Genomic DNA, 12032 nt, shown 5'->3' with positions numbered 1-12032 from the left:
AGTTGTGTCCTGGCAATTTTTAGCCTTATTCAATAATTTTGTAAGTTAACCTGGACTGCTAGCTCAGGTAGCTGTAGCTCAGGCAGTAGAGCAGGTCCCCTACTAATCGGAAGACTGGTAGTAAACTGTAGTTCAATTCCTAGCTGATTAAATCTGCATGACAAATATCCTTGGGCGAGACACTAACCCCACATTGTTCTCTGATGTTGTATAAAGAGGTGCTCAGACAGAATACAAAAGCTCTGTCCATTTACATCCTGTAAAACAGGCAATAAAGAAGGGACTTAGTCAATACTCTATGGGTGTACATTGTTAATTGATTGAGTTGAGTGTTGCAAAAATATTTAAGGTTGGTTTGTTCTGTAAACTGATGGGTGATGTCGTTGAGGCTACATCCATATTTCATGGCATTTACAGCATAAAGTTAAAGCAATTAACAATGAGATGATCTTAGATGATCTGTTAATCTAGTTTGGATACAGTTTGGAGAGTCATGTGATAATCCATATAGGCCCCTCCCCCTAAATGTAGCCCTGTAGAAACAGAGTACCATATTTTATGTGTTTTGTTTTCATTAATGTGTGTATTACACATTTGGATATAAATTATAAGTTATTTGGTAAATTTATTTATTCTTTAAGTTCAATTTTAAAAGTTTTCAATTTCTTGGTTTACACGGCCTACCGGGGTCTGATTGGAGGGAAGGAAACTTGACCCGCCCTCTCCTAGCATGAGGACACACGGCATGGAACACCAGAGAACTAAGAAGCAAGTTCACAAAGTGAAAACAAAGCTGTTGTATCTCTGAAAGTGTTTAAAAATAAAAGCAGAAGTGGCCGAGGCGACAGCCAACACGCTTGATAAAGTTGAACTTTTTGGTAAGTGATTATCGAGTTAGAGTTTAGCTAAGCTAATGTAGCTAACTATAGTGTTGGCATGACAGCCGATGTTACAGTTAAATACATTTTTTTTCCGGTGTGGATGACAAGTTATGTGTACTTACAGCCATATAAGAAATTTGTGAAGGAAATTTAGAGGCAAACAAAAATGTGGCTCTCATTGAAATATGGTCACAGATTGTAATGCCATGACTGTATACAATAAGGGTGTTATTGTTATGCAGGCTGGATTTTTGTCTTTGAATCTCCCTGGAGTTGGGCCCCGGATTTCCTCCTTTGCCTAGGAGGTGGTGAACCCGACCTTCCATCTACCTGAGAAGGAATCCACCTATTCCTTCTGTTCTGTTGGAGAAGTTATCCGTTGTGGTAGGACTAACATAGATCACAAACTGTTGTTGACTAATACCATTGGGTGCAGCCACAAAGTAACAACTGCTCTAAGGTTTGACTAAATACTTTACGCTATCACATTATTATTTTTTGCATAAATCCTACTGATACCCACTTTGTAGTAGCAGTTTTTGTTTTTATTTGTTGTTTGGAATCACCATTCATTTCTACTGCGGTTTAAGGTTTACACCATATGCCACTGATGGCAATGTTTTATTTTAGCATGCAGTTAATGCCATGTTTTAAGTTATTTATTGTGCTCCGGTATTGCAAAATATAGTGAGTGTTACAATCACTGTCAAAGCCTCCAGCTATTTCCTGGTAATCACACACATTTTGGCACCTACCTCTCAAATCTAAATACTGGTCCACTATTTTGTAGCTTATCTAGACCAACTAGTGGGTCTGATTATGTTACATAAACATAAATCAAATCAAGCTGGCCATTACAGTCCGTGACAGTACAACTCATCCAACTTGCTGAATAGATCTATCCCAACTGGTGGTGGGACTATTTAAAGATATGTACTGAATGGAAATAATGAGTACAAATGCAATTAACATTCGTTCAGTAACAATACTCACCACATTCTACTGTATGTTGCGGTTATGATGAACTATATTGTAAAAGTTTTGTATAGTAAGTTATAATTTACATCCCTGGGAGTCAGAATTGTTGTGCTCTGGATAAACTTGTGTTTGCTTATTTTTAAGGCAGCAATTTATTAATACAAAATAGACCTACAAATATCTTTCTAATGAAAGCTCTCAGTGTATGTTAACTCTACCTTGACAGAACATGACTCCAAATGTTACATTTTAATCTGCTTGAGTGGAGACTCAAACATCTGTATTTCATCAGAAAAGAAGTAATCAAAGTTGACATCAAGCTGGTCCTTAAAGTTTGTTTGCAAGTGCCAGCAATCTGGCTCAACATTGGTATGAGAGTAATGAAACATTTTTATTAAGAAATTATGATATGTAGTTATCTAGAGCAGTGGAACATAGTATGCAGCTGTTGCTGGCAGACCCCACTTAAAAGTGTTATGCACGGACTGTTGCTACCATCTGGCTATTACCCGTGAATATGAGGTTATATAAAATGCAAACATTAAGGTTCAGTCATACCTCAGCAAACTACAAAACCATATTTGACACATTAAAGGCATATTCTGATTTTTGGGACACACATTGGTAGAATGGGGTCAACAAGTTTTCCAGATAATCACAGAGATAAAGCGTATGTGCAGATAAAGTCTTCTTTGCCTCGTGCTTCAAGAGAAACTTGCTGATTGACATTGGCAAAAGACAACAACAGCACCGGGCAATTCGGATGAAAGCGAGAGACACCACCTACTGTCATGTCGTACAGCAGCTCAATAGTCCACCGAGCACTGACAGTCACCACAGCTGTACATTTTACGCTACCTGAAGCCCAATAATTAGCATTGCTTTTTGAGGAAAAAAAAGCCCAAAACAAACAGAACATACACTCCAAGATTTATATAAACAACTATGCACGCACACACACACATTCAACCGCATGTGCACGTCAGGTACGCACGCTCAACACATTCAGTGGAACTCCTGCTTAACTTAATTGTTCTTTTCTGTAAATTGGAGCTATTTGTGTAGTTCGTTTTTGTATTAATTTGTGTCAGTGTTACACTTGTCAGCTTGAAGTTGACAAGAGAGCCATATTCTTGTTGTACAGTAGGAATCCAAACATGCTGGTTCTGCCTCATGCTGCTGGTGGATGACACTCAGGGAGAGATCATCTTGCTCAGTAGGCAGTTTCCTCTCAGTTGAACTAGACAGCTGTTTGTTTCTCAAAACTTGGCTATTTGACATATGTTGTATCCATGTTGTCAAAAATCACTCCACACACAAATTAGTTCCCCCAAATTGCATCTACTCTTGTAATAAGCTGTTTTTTTGGACTTTAATGACTATTTTTAACCACTAAAAGGGTATTTCTATTACTTAGATGTGTTTTATTTCAGTTAGAATTCCTTTGTACATTAAATATATTATAATATTTTAAGCTTTTAACCGGTTTAGAGTATTATATGATCTAGGGGTATTGCTGGAGGAAAAGGTTTTGTGGATTTTGTCCTAGAGGCAGACATAGCAGGACAAATCAGCAGGTCTCAGGACAAACCATCCTGTCACAAGAGATGGAGAGCCTGGCCAACTGTGTTGACTGATTGTTAGCATTAGTGGCTTTGAGTGTGATTAATATGCCTTCCTCTCACATAGCACTCTGGAAAAAGAGAGGTGTAGCTTAAAACTAAAAGTGGAGGCCACATTGCACATTTTTAAAGAAGATAATGCATAACCTGAGTGTGGCCAGCTGTATGTAGCTGGATGGATGGCTCTCAGAGTCCAGGTGCTCTTGCATTAATTCCTCCACCTTGAATCAGAGGGAGGATGTGCTGGCCTAATGAGCTTGTTGTGTGGGATGCTGTGCGTGCTGCTGAGATGCTGTTAGAACACACTGTGCTCCAGCTTAGTGAATTTGAGGCGAGCGTAATTGCTGTGTTGTGAAGGGGATCTTCTTCTTCTGCATCTGAAGCAGCCCCTTAGCACCTGCCTGTTTGCCTGGGCCTCCTGTCTGCCGCGGTCATGGCACTCCCTTCGCTTCCGCACACTGGGACTTTGGCACTCACCAGTCAATTTGGCTGTAATTTGAGAAGATTAGGTCCCCGTACAGTTAAGTCAAACATTGCATCACTGCCTCTCTGTTGTGGAGCACAAAAGTTCTTGCTGTGCTCTGCCACTGTTGACAAAAGTACGCGAACACCTGGGCATGTGCACATACAGTTTCCTCAGTGGAAAGGTATGTACTATATAAGCTGGTGTACCACTTGGCTTACGTTGCATATAGATTAATATTTTTTATTTTATTGAAAAGTAGTTTATACAGTACTGATAAAAATTATTATTACAATATAAAAAATTAAACTTCAAACTTTCACAACCACAGGCTCTGACAGAGGAGCTGTAAATTAACCTGAATGGCTCTTACAAAGCCGATTCTTCTACTCGTCGTTTCCATTACCAATAAGGGTATCTAGGGGGAAGTAAAGACATGTTCTGAAAGAGAAGAAAACTTTTACATAAAACTGCAAATCCACATAACAGACAGAAAAAAACAATCTCCTCAATTACACTGTAGCACTGTGTAGCAATGGTGCACAAATAGGGTTTGCCTTAAAGAGTTATTAGAAGAAAAAATTACCTTCAACCTCATTTTCAGCCAGACTCAAGTCAGCAATATTTGGAAAAATGTGGTTTTGGAAACATGGGCTGTGGACAGATTGAACATTTCAATTGAACCCTTGGGCTAGACTCACAAAGTATTCAAAGTATTCAGTTGCTCAGTAAAAAGTAAGGAAATATCAAATCACAATAAAACTTAAGTTGATGTTGATAAAATATAGAATAAAACCAATTTATACGTGTATATGAAGAATAACTTATTGTTTATGCATTTTTGCAGATTTTTCCCACGAATAACTAAACCTTTGAATACTGAGGCTAAAATTGCCAGTGAAGCCATGTTTACAACAAGCTTTATCAGATGCCCACATTCATGTCTGCCTGTTTCTAAGTTGTTGTTTTTTCTTTTGCAGTAAGTATGACACTGCTTAGAATACTAAAGCAAAAATATACGTCAAGTCCAGTCAGTCGCTCATTGAGTTGTAGACATGACATGATAAAATGCCACCTTCAGTTTTCCATTTTTGTACATGTGTGAAGGCCATAAGAAGGCTAAGCTATTAACCACGCTGCTCATTCAACATCTGCACGAGGTTCATCTGTGCAGCAGAGAGCCGTGGCTCAGGCACTCCCTCTGTGCCCCTATGGAAAAAGAGGCCTGCCAGAATGAGGAATGATGGCTAAGGCCCTGATTATTAGGATTAATTGTCTCTTAGTCATGCAGTGGAGCAGGAATGCCAGGGTAAAAGCAAGGTGGAAATAAAGAGGGCCAGCCAGCAGTCGTCATGTTTTCTTTACAAGCACCTTTCACATAACAGTTCCTCTCAGGTACTTCACTCTATCAACACCATTTAGACTGGTGATAAGCATGAAGTCATAATAAAATACGAAATGCTTTTGAATGGAAGTTATTCTACTTATCCTCTGTGCTGAAAAACTTGTTTTAAATAAAGCATTGCCCTGGTAATAATACTGGTGCTGTGTAGCCTATGAAAACACACCTGCCAGGTTAAAGGTTTCTTACACAATCTGCTTCATATTCATTTTGGCCCTAGAAATCTCAAGTATTGATCTTTGACATACTCACTCTCTGTTAGCTTGTTTATAGATTTTACCAGGAAAAAAAAATAAACACATTTCATTATTTTTTTATTTTCATTTTTTGCCAAAAAAAAGTTACACAGACAGTCTGTGCCAAGCTCAAACTTCTTTCAGCATTTAAATAGTGTAGATAAAGATATTTTTAAGAAAGACTTTGGTAAAACTTTTGCGAGAACGGTCACATTATTTTCACAATACCAGACCTGACAGAGTCATAAAAGACGGATCCCTTTGTTTAGCATTCTTTTCATATTTGGCTCTTTAGCCTTACATTAAACGCCCAAATTTTTACCTGTTTTCATTTAAAACAGACAGAGCTCTGAAGTTGCTTCTCGTCCTCAAAGTGAACCAGAAAAGATTTTCGGGAAAGTTACAAATAGATGCCTTTCCACCAACAAAACATCCAAACAGCTGTCACTTCCCGGCGTATTCATTCATCATTATTAGATAATAAGTGGGGAATAGCCCCTGAAAACCCCTATTACCTTTATGTACTCTACAGAAGTGTGCCACAGATAACAGATGAGGCTGGACTTGATGTAAAATTAAATTACTTGTTTCGTATTGGGTGCAATTAATGGGCTTTAGACGCAGCGAGGCTCAGTGCGTTTAGAGATGTGTCCTATCAACTCGTCCTGGGGATTAACCTATCTACTTTGCATTGGCCCCTGACTGCATGCAAGCAATGCTAATCTGTGCACAGCTCCCTTCAATAACTTTCAAAAACTTCTGCATTAATGATGGAATATCTGTCAGCTGGATGTCATTAATTTTGTACATGATTAAGCGTGTATTTAGGACACTTGTCAAGCGGTTGTTTTGAGCTGTGGCAGGTTTGAGCGCACATATTTTTTTTCCTACAGTCTCTTAGAGCCAGAGCTCTGTTTTCATCATTTCAGATAGCAAAACAGAGACTGGTTAGTGTAATTATGAAGTCAAAAATATTAAAATATCTCTGAGTGAATCTGCATTAAATTTTCAGTGGCAATTCTCTTATTCCTTAAGATTTGCTATAATTAAGTATCACAGTTTTAACTATTACCCACTCTCTTCACAGTTTATGTTTCACCTCACAGAAATACGTCGGCTCTGCATTTTCCCACTAAGTCTGTAATTTTTTACATTTTCTTTCTTTCTTTTTTTTGCTTTTGTATAACTACATTTGTTCTGTATGTCTTATAAAGCATTGCAGGGTGACCACTTGCTCTCCTGTGGCCTTGACTGTGGCAGCACAGCACCTGAATAAAAACCATCAGAGAAATGCCTTTGATTGTAGAATACCCTTCCAAATTTTGTATAGCCTTCGGTAAAAACACGGAACAACAATTCAGATGTACAGTACAGCACAATGGAGGCACTCAACATGAACTAATCAGTGTTTAGGGAATATATAAGTCTCTTTGACTTTCATGCAGTTGAGGGAAGAAAAAAAAAGAGTTTCCAAGTTGTTTGTCATCTAAATAAATCTTCCCTGCAGCATTTCTTCAGACTTCCAATAATAGTGACTAGTTCAAATGCCAAATTATGCTTTGCTCTGACATATTGCCCACACCATGTGGTATATGTGATTGTGTATATGTTTCTGTGTGTATGTGTGTCACACGGATTGTGTCTGTAAGAGTCTGTGTGTATGTGTGCCCGCTGTTTGTATGCATTACTGTATGTGTTAGTGGAGGTGGCTGGTGGCGGTGTACCAACTAGTCACGGACCTGGAGGATTAGATTTACCATTTCAAAGATGCCTGTGTTTCTAAAGTTTACACACATACATGTACACACACACACACACACACACACACACACACACACACTCATACAATCACCCACCCACACACTGCTTCCCCAGCTTGTCAACGTGCAACGTGGGCTGTGGAGGCTTGTGCGAACAGATGGGAGGAACCAGCATAAAATAAAGTTAAACTAGAACAGAATGACTATGCAAGTGGCGTGGCCGCCCTTTGTTTGCTAGGAAGGTGATCCTCAGCAGCTGGGGATGATGGAACGCATGATTAAAATTACCAGAGGGAATGATTAATATCTCCTTAAAGCACACACTTCCAGCATATCAATCATCTCATTACACTGGAAATGTTAATTGTGTGAGGGGAGGGTTGGGGCCCCTGAACCATGAAAAAGTAGCCCACCCCTCGACATGTTTACTTACACAACAGAACGGACCTAACAACTCCATGCGTTCTGTACTGTGTTTTGAGAGTTTCCACTGTTACCACTAAAGCAGGTCCCACTCAGCAGGGGACACTGTACTCAACAGTAACTGGACTCTTCACTTCCTGACAAAAAACTTTGTTTAGGAGCAATCAGGAGGTGTATGCTGGCACAGGAGTTGTTTTAGAACTCATGTGTGATGCTAAACAATACTAAATGTGCTTTTTTTCCCCCTTTTTTTAGGGGAGGGAGGTTGAAATTTGCATTAAAGTTGTACACCCCTGCGCACACTCCTAATAACATTCATGGAAATAGTTGAGTGTCATGTGTTAGTGGGATACTTTGTTATATATGTCATGAAGTGTTGGGCTTTTTAACTGAACTGAGATTAATTTCCTAATATCCCAGATTTCCTGTAAGATTTTTATATTTAAACGACACAGGCTTCAGTTTTTGGGGGGCAACATGGAAACGATGAACGAGCAAGAACAGAAAGTTTTTTGTTTTGCTTTATGTTAAGCGATAAAACATCGTGAAAAAAGAAGACTAAAGCCGTGTACATTTTGAAATAAGGAGAGGAAGAGGTCCCAGTGCCTATGGTGGCCTAGATTGCCCTTGCCTTGCCTTCCTTTCCCCTGGTTGCCAGTGTGTCCTACTCTTTGCCCTCTCTGCTCCGCTGCGTTCGCTCCCGTCCCCCCTCCCACCTTTCCCTGCGTGCCTACGCTGCCTGAGCCAGCTGCTCCCACTTCATCTTCAGCAGCGTCACCAGGCGGGGTATTAATCATGTTTTTCGAGGGGGACACTCTGCTATTTATCTCTCTGACACTTCCAGCATTCAGAGGCCCATTGCTGGGCACAGCCCATTGAGTAGTAAGATTACACATTACATCGCTCCATTGCTTCTCCCTGCCCTCTCCATTGACTAGCTGTTCAACGGTGGCATCAAGCTTGCACGATCGGACATAATTTATGCCCTACATGTATAAAAACACTATCCTGTGTCTACATTTTTACCTTCTACACTTCACTTTTACATGTACATGTGGATGATTGTGATTAAGCCTGTTTTCTGTCAATTGTGCAGCATTTTACTAATATTCAAATAAGAATTCTGTGTAGGATACAACAGGGTACTTACTTTCAGTCACTGATCTGGTTTTCAAAGAGAGAGCCAGAGGAATAGTTTTATCTGTGAAATGCAATTACAAATCCTGACCCTTGGCTTTTTCACTTACACTGCGTATTGAGGCACTTCGGCAAGAACTCCAGTGTAGTTCGTGCCATAGATTCAAATCGCAATCCAATCTCCGTGCTTTTGAGTAGGCAATGAGATGCGGGAATGAATGCACCACTCTTCTGGTATTTTGTTCAGTTTCAGTTTGTTAAATGTACGAATCCTCGGGCTAAAGTAATCTATTACGTCTTCCTGTTGGAACTTTCAAAAACAACTGAATTAAAGTAGGGATGAAAAAAGGTGTCTTAGAGAAACAGGAAGCAGTTATGTTGGCTGATGGCCAGTCTAATGGGCTGATGGGAATGCTGAATGAATGAGTGATTCTCCAGGGATCCCCTTGGCTTTTGGTGGAGTTCTGAATTGAGAGTGTCAGCTAACTCCTCCTCTGTTGAAAATGGAGGGTAAAAGTGCATTGAAATCATGCCAAATAGTAAATCAAATATGTGTTCAAAAAGGAAGTGAACATTTTTAGAACAGTAGAGTTAAGTACACCCTCAACCCCCACTTCTGTCCTCCCTCTCTTCCTCTTTATCTCTCTGTCTTTCACTCACCATTTTCATGCACATATTGAAAGAATTTGTGTTGAAGTCTAGATAATAATAATAACTGTTGTTGCCGAGCGCAGCCCAATGCAAAGAGGAGGCAAAAGAGCTGAGGTTTGTGCTACTACAGCCTTTGATTTATGCATTCCTACACATAAGTTCAGAGGTCAGGCACAAGGTTTGAAATGGCTTGTTTGCCATTTCTATAACCTGACTCAAATTCTTCCTTGTTGGGGGGGGGGGGGGTAAAATATGATCCTAATCCTTCTGTCAGCTGAATGATATAAACTTAATTATTTCAGAGGCAGTAGAGATGTGGCCCACATTTCATAACACTAATATACTTTTAATTTAGTACATCTGACTCAAAGGCCCCGGCGTCTTCACGATCCAAAAAACTGTCAGACGATATCTATAAGCTGAAGTTATGATAACTTAGAGATAGTGGTGTGAATTTAAGGCTGCAGTCTGGTCACAACACTTTATGAAAGCTATTAATGAGATGGAAATACACTTTATGCAAAACTGAAGTGAAATCAAGTTCAGTTTTGACTTCTGCATGACTGAATAGTTTCACAGTTTTCTGACATGAAACTATTGCATTAAATATTCAATCCTATTTGAGCCTCTGTCTAGGAATCTCCATCATAAAAGAAATGTTGTGTGGTTTTGAGTTGCTGATGCAGAATACCTCTTTTGACTTAACTCATCTGGATTTAAGGTTAGCAACAAATTACCAACCACTGAGTTTAACTGAACAGATTATTGTTCTACATACATACAGATTATTTTTCTTTCACATTCTCTATAAAATCACAAAGATTTAATTTACTGGAATTTACTTGAATCCAGTATATTTGGCATATTTAAATGTAATGAAGGATAAATTGCTTTTTAATTAAAAAAACAATTATGTTGTTCTACGTGTCCTATAAATTCAGAAGTAATCACAGGAAAATATGTTGGATAATTTAATATATGTTATGCAGTTGGATATACACTCATTGACTACTTTATTATGTACACCTTGCTAGTACCTGGTTGGATCCACTTTTTACCTTGAGAATTGCAATACTGACAGGACAGCATTGACACATTGCTGTTGTGCTAAAATATTCCACTAACAACAATCAAGACTCATCAGCTCAGGCAATGTCCAATTTTATTACCAGTGTGAACTGCGGCCTCAGTTTTGTGTTCTTCTTCAGCTGTACCCGATCTGCTTCAAGGTTTGGCATGTGTACTAAAAGATGCACTTCTGTATAACTTTAAAAATAAATTTTAATGAGTGGTTATTTGGATTACTGTTGCCTCCTATTGGCTTCTGATGTCAATATGACATTTTTAAACAGAGAATTACAGCTGACTGTAACCCCCGGAGACACTTATGTAGGAAAATCCCAGTAGGGCAGCAAAAAAACTGAAAACTGTTTACATGAATGCACTGAGTTGCTTCAATGCGAAAGTGATGAAGTGGCTGGTGAGTTTATATAAAAATATTTTATTACTTCAGTTATTTAAGAGATATTTGGAGTATTTGTTATTTCTTAATTGTCTTTTTATTAAAAAACAAAAACTATGTAGCGCGTAATGTTGGCCAGTATGTTAGTCCTTCTATACTTTATATAAATGAAGGAAACTGAAAAGTCATCCTAACTACAAGAAAAATCATACTCGCTTCCACACCCCAGATGTTTTATCACAAAGTCTTTTGGTGCTCAAAGTCCAAGCTTCTGCTGATAGGAGACAGGAAATGGCAGCAACCAAGCTTAATGGCTAATGTCTACCTACTCTGTCTGTAAGTGGTTCTCCACACAGCTACAAGGAGTGGGTGTTAACGTAGGGAAAAGAGGGGTGCTATTAGTTGAGGTGCGCTGTAGGGGGCAGAAACACTTAATAAAGCGTTGATAAATGACATCTAAAAGCTAAATATATCTAAAGATCAAGGGCAGGGGGAGTCCGATTTGCATTAGTCTTCTTGTTTCTGTGAGAGTGAGCATGTACATTCTTATGTCTTTGTCTGCTTCCGAGTGCCTGTGTGTGGTAAAGGCTCACCTGGTATTTCAGTTGTATCTGTCATGTATTAATATAAGGCGAGGGTTTTGAAATGTTAACCATCAGTCAGTGTGTCACTGGTTCTAAGACTGTTGGCTTCTGTATAGAGGATGACTCTCAGATGAAAGCCCTGGACTCTCCTCAGAAACCTTGGAAATGGAGCACAGTATATAGCTAGCACTGATAACAAGAATTTGGCTTCAAACAGAGGGAACATCAAATAACTCTGTATGTGTGTGTGTACGTGTGTGTGTGTGTGTGTGTGTGTGTGTGTGTGTGTGCGTGCGTGTGTTTGTGTGGCGTCTGCCAGACATGTGTTCTTGTCCGTGCAGGTGTGTGAGAAGGCTTGTAACTCTATATGTGCTGTACATTTCTGTGTTTTTATCCACAATTATGGTACACTTGAGTCTGTGTGTACACGTGT

The 12032-nt window shown here is 39.2% G+C and overlaps 1 long non-coding RNA gene across 1 annotated transcript in view; it reads left to right on the top strand.

Annotated features, from left to right (window-relative positions):
- Positions 1 to 548: 548 nt before the first annotated feature.
- Positions 549 to 12032, top strand: part of LOC146704534 (uncharacterized) — a 50303-nt gene continuing 38819 nt past the window's right edge. Inside the window, exons 1-2 of the long non-coding RNA XR_014921664.1 lie at positions 549 to 878; positions 1124 to 1341. This is a non-coding gene — a long non-coding RNA (uncharacterized LOC146704534). The remainder of the gene's footprint in view (positions 879 to 1123; positions 1342 to 12032) is intronic.

This window comes from Copadichromis virginalis, linkage group LG7, assembly GCF_057382275.1.
Source record: "Copadichromis virginalis isolate Kocher_CV1m ecotype Utaka linkage group LG7, C_Virginalis_male_GT1.1, whole genome shotgun sequence".
Lineage (NCBI taxonomy): Eukaryota > Metazoa > Chordata > Actinopteri > Cichliformes > Cichlidae > Copadichromis > Copadichromis virginalis.
This window is presented reverse-complemented; position numbering and strand designations above follow the sequence as displayed.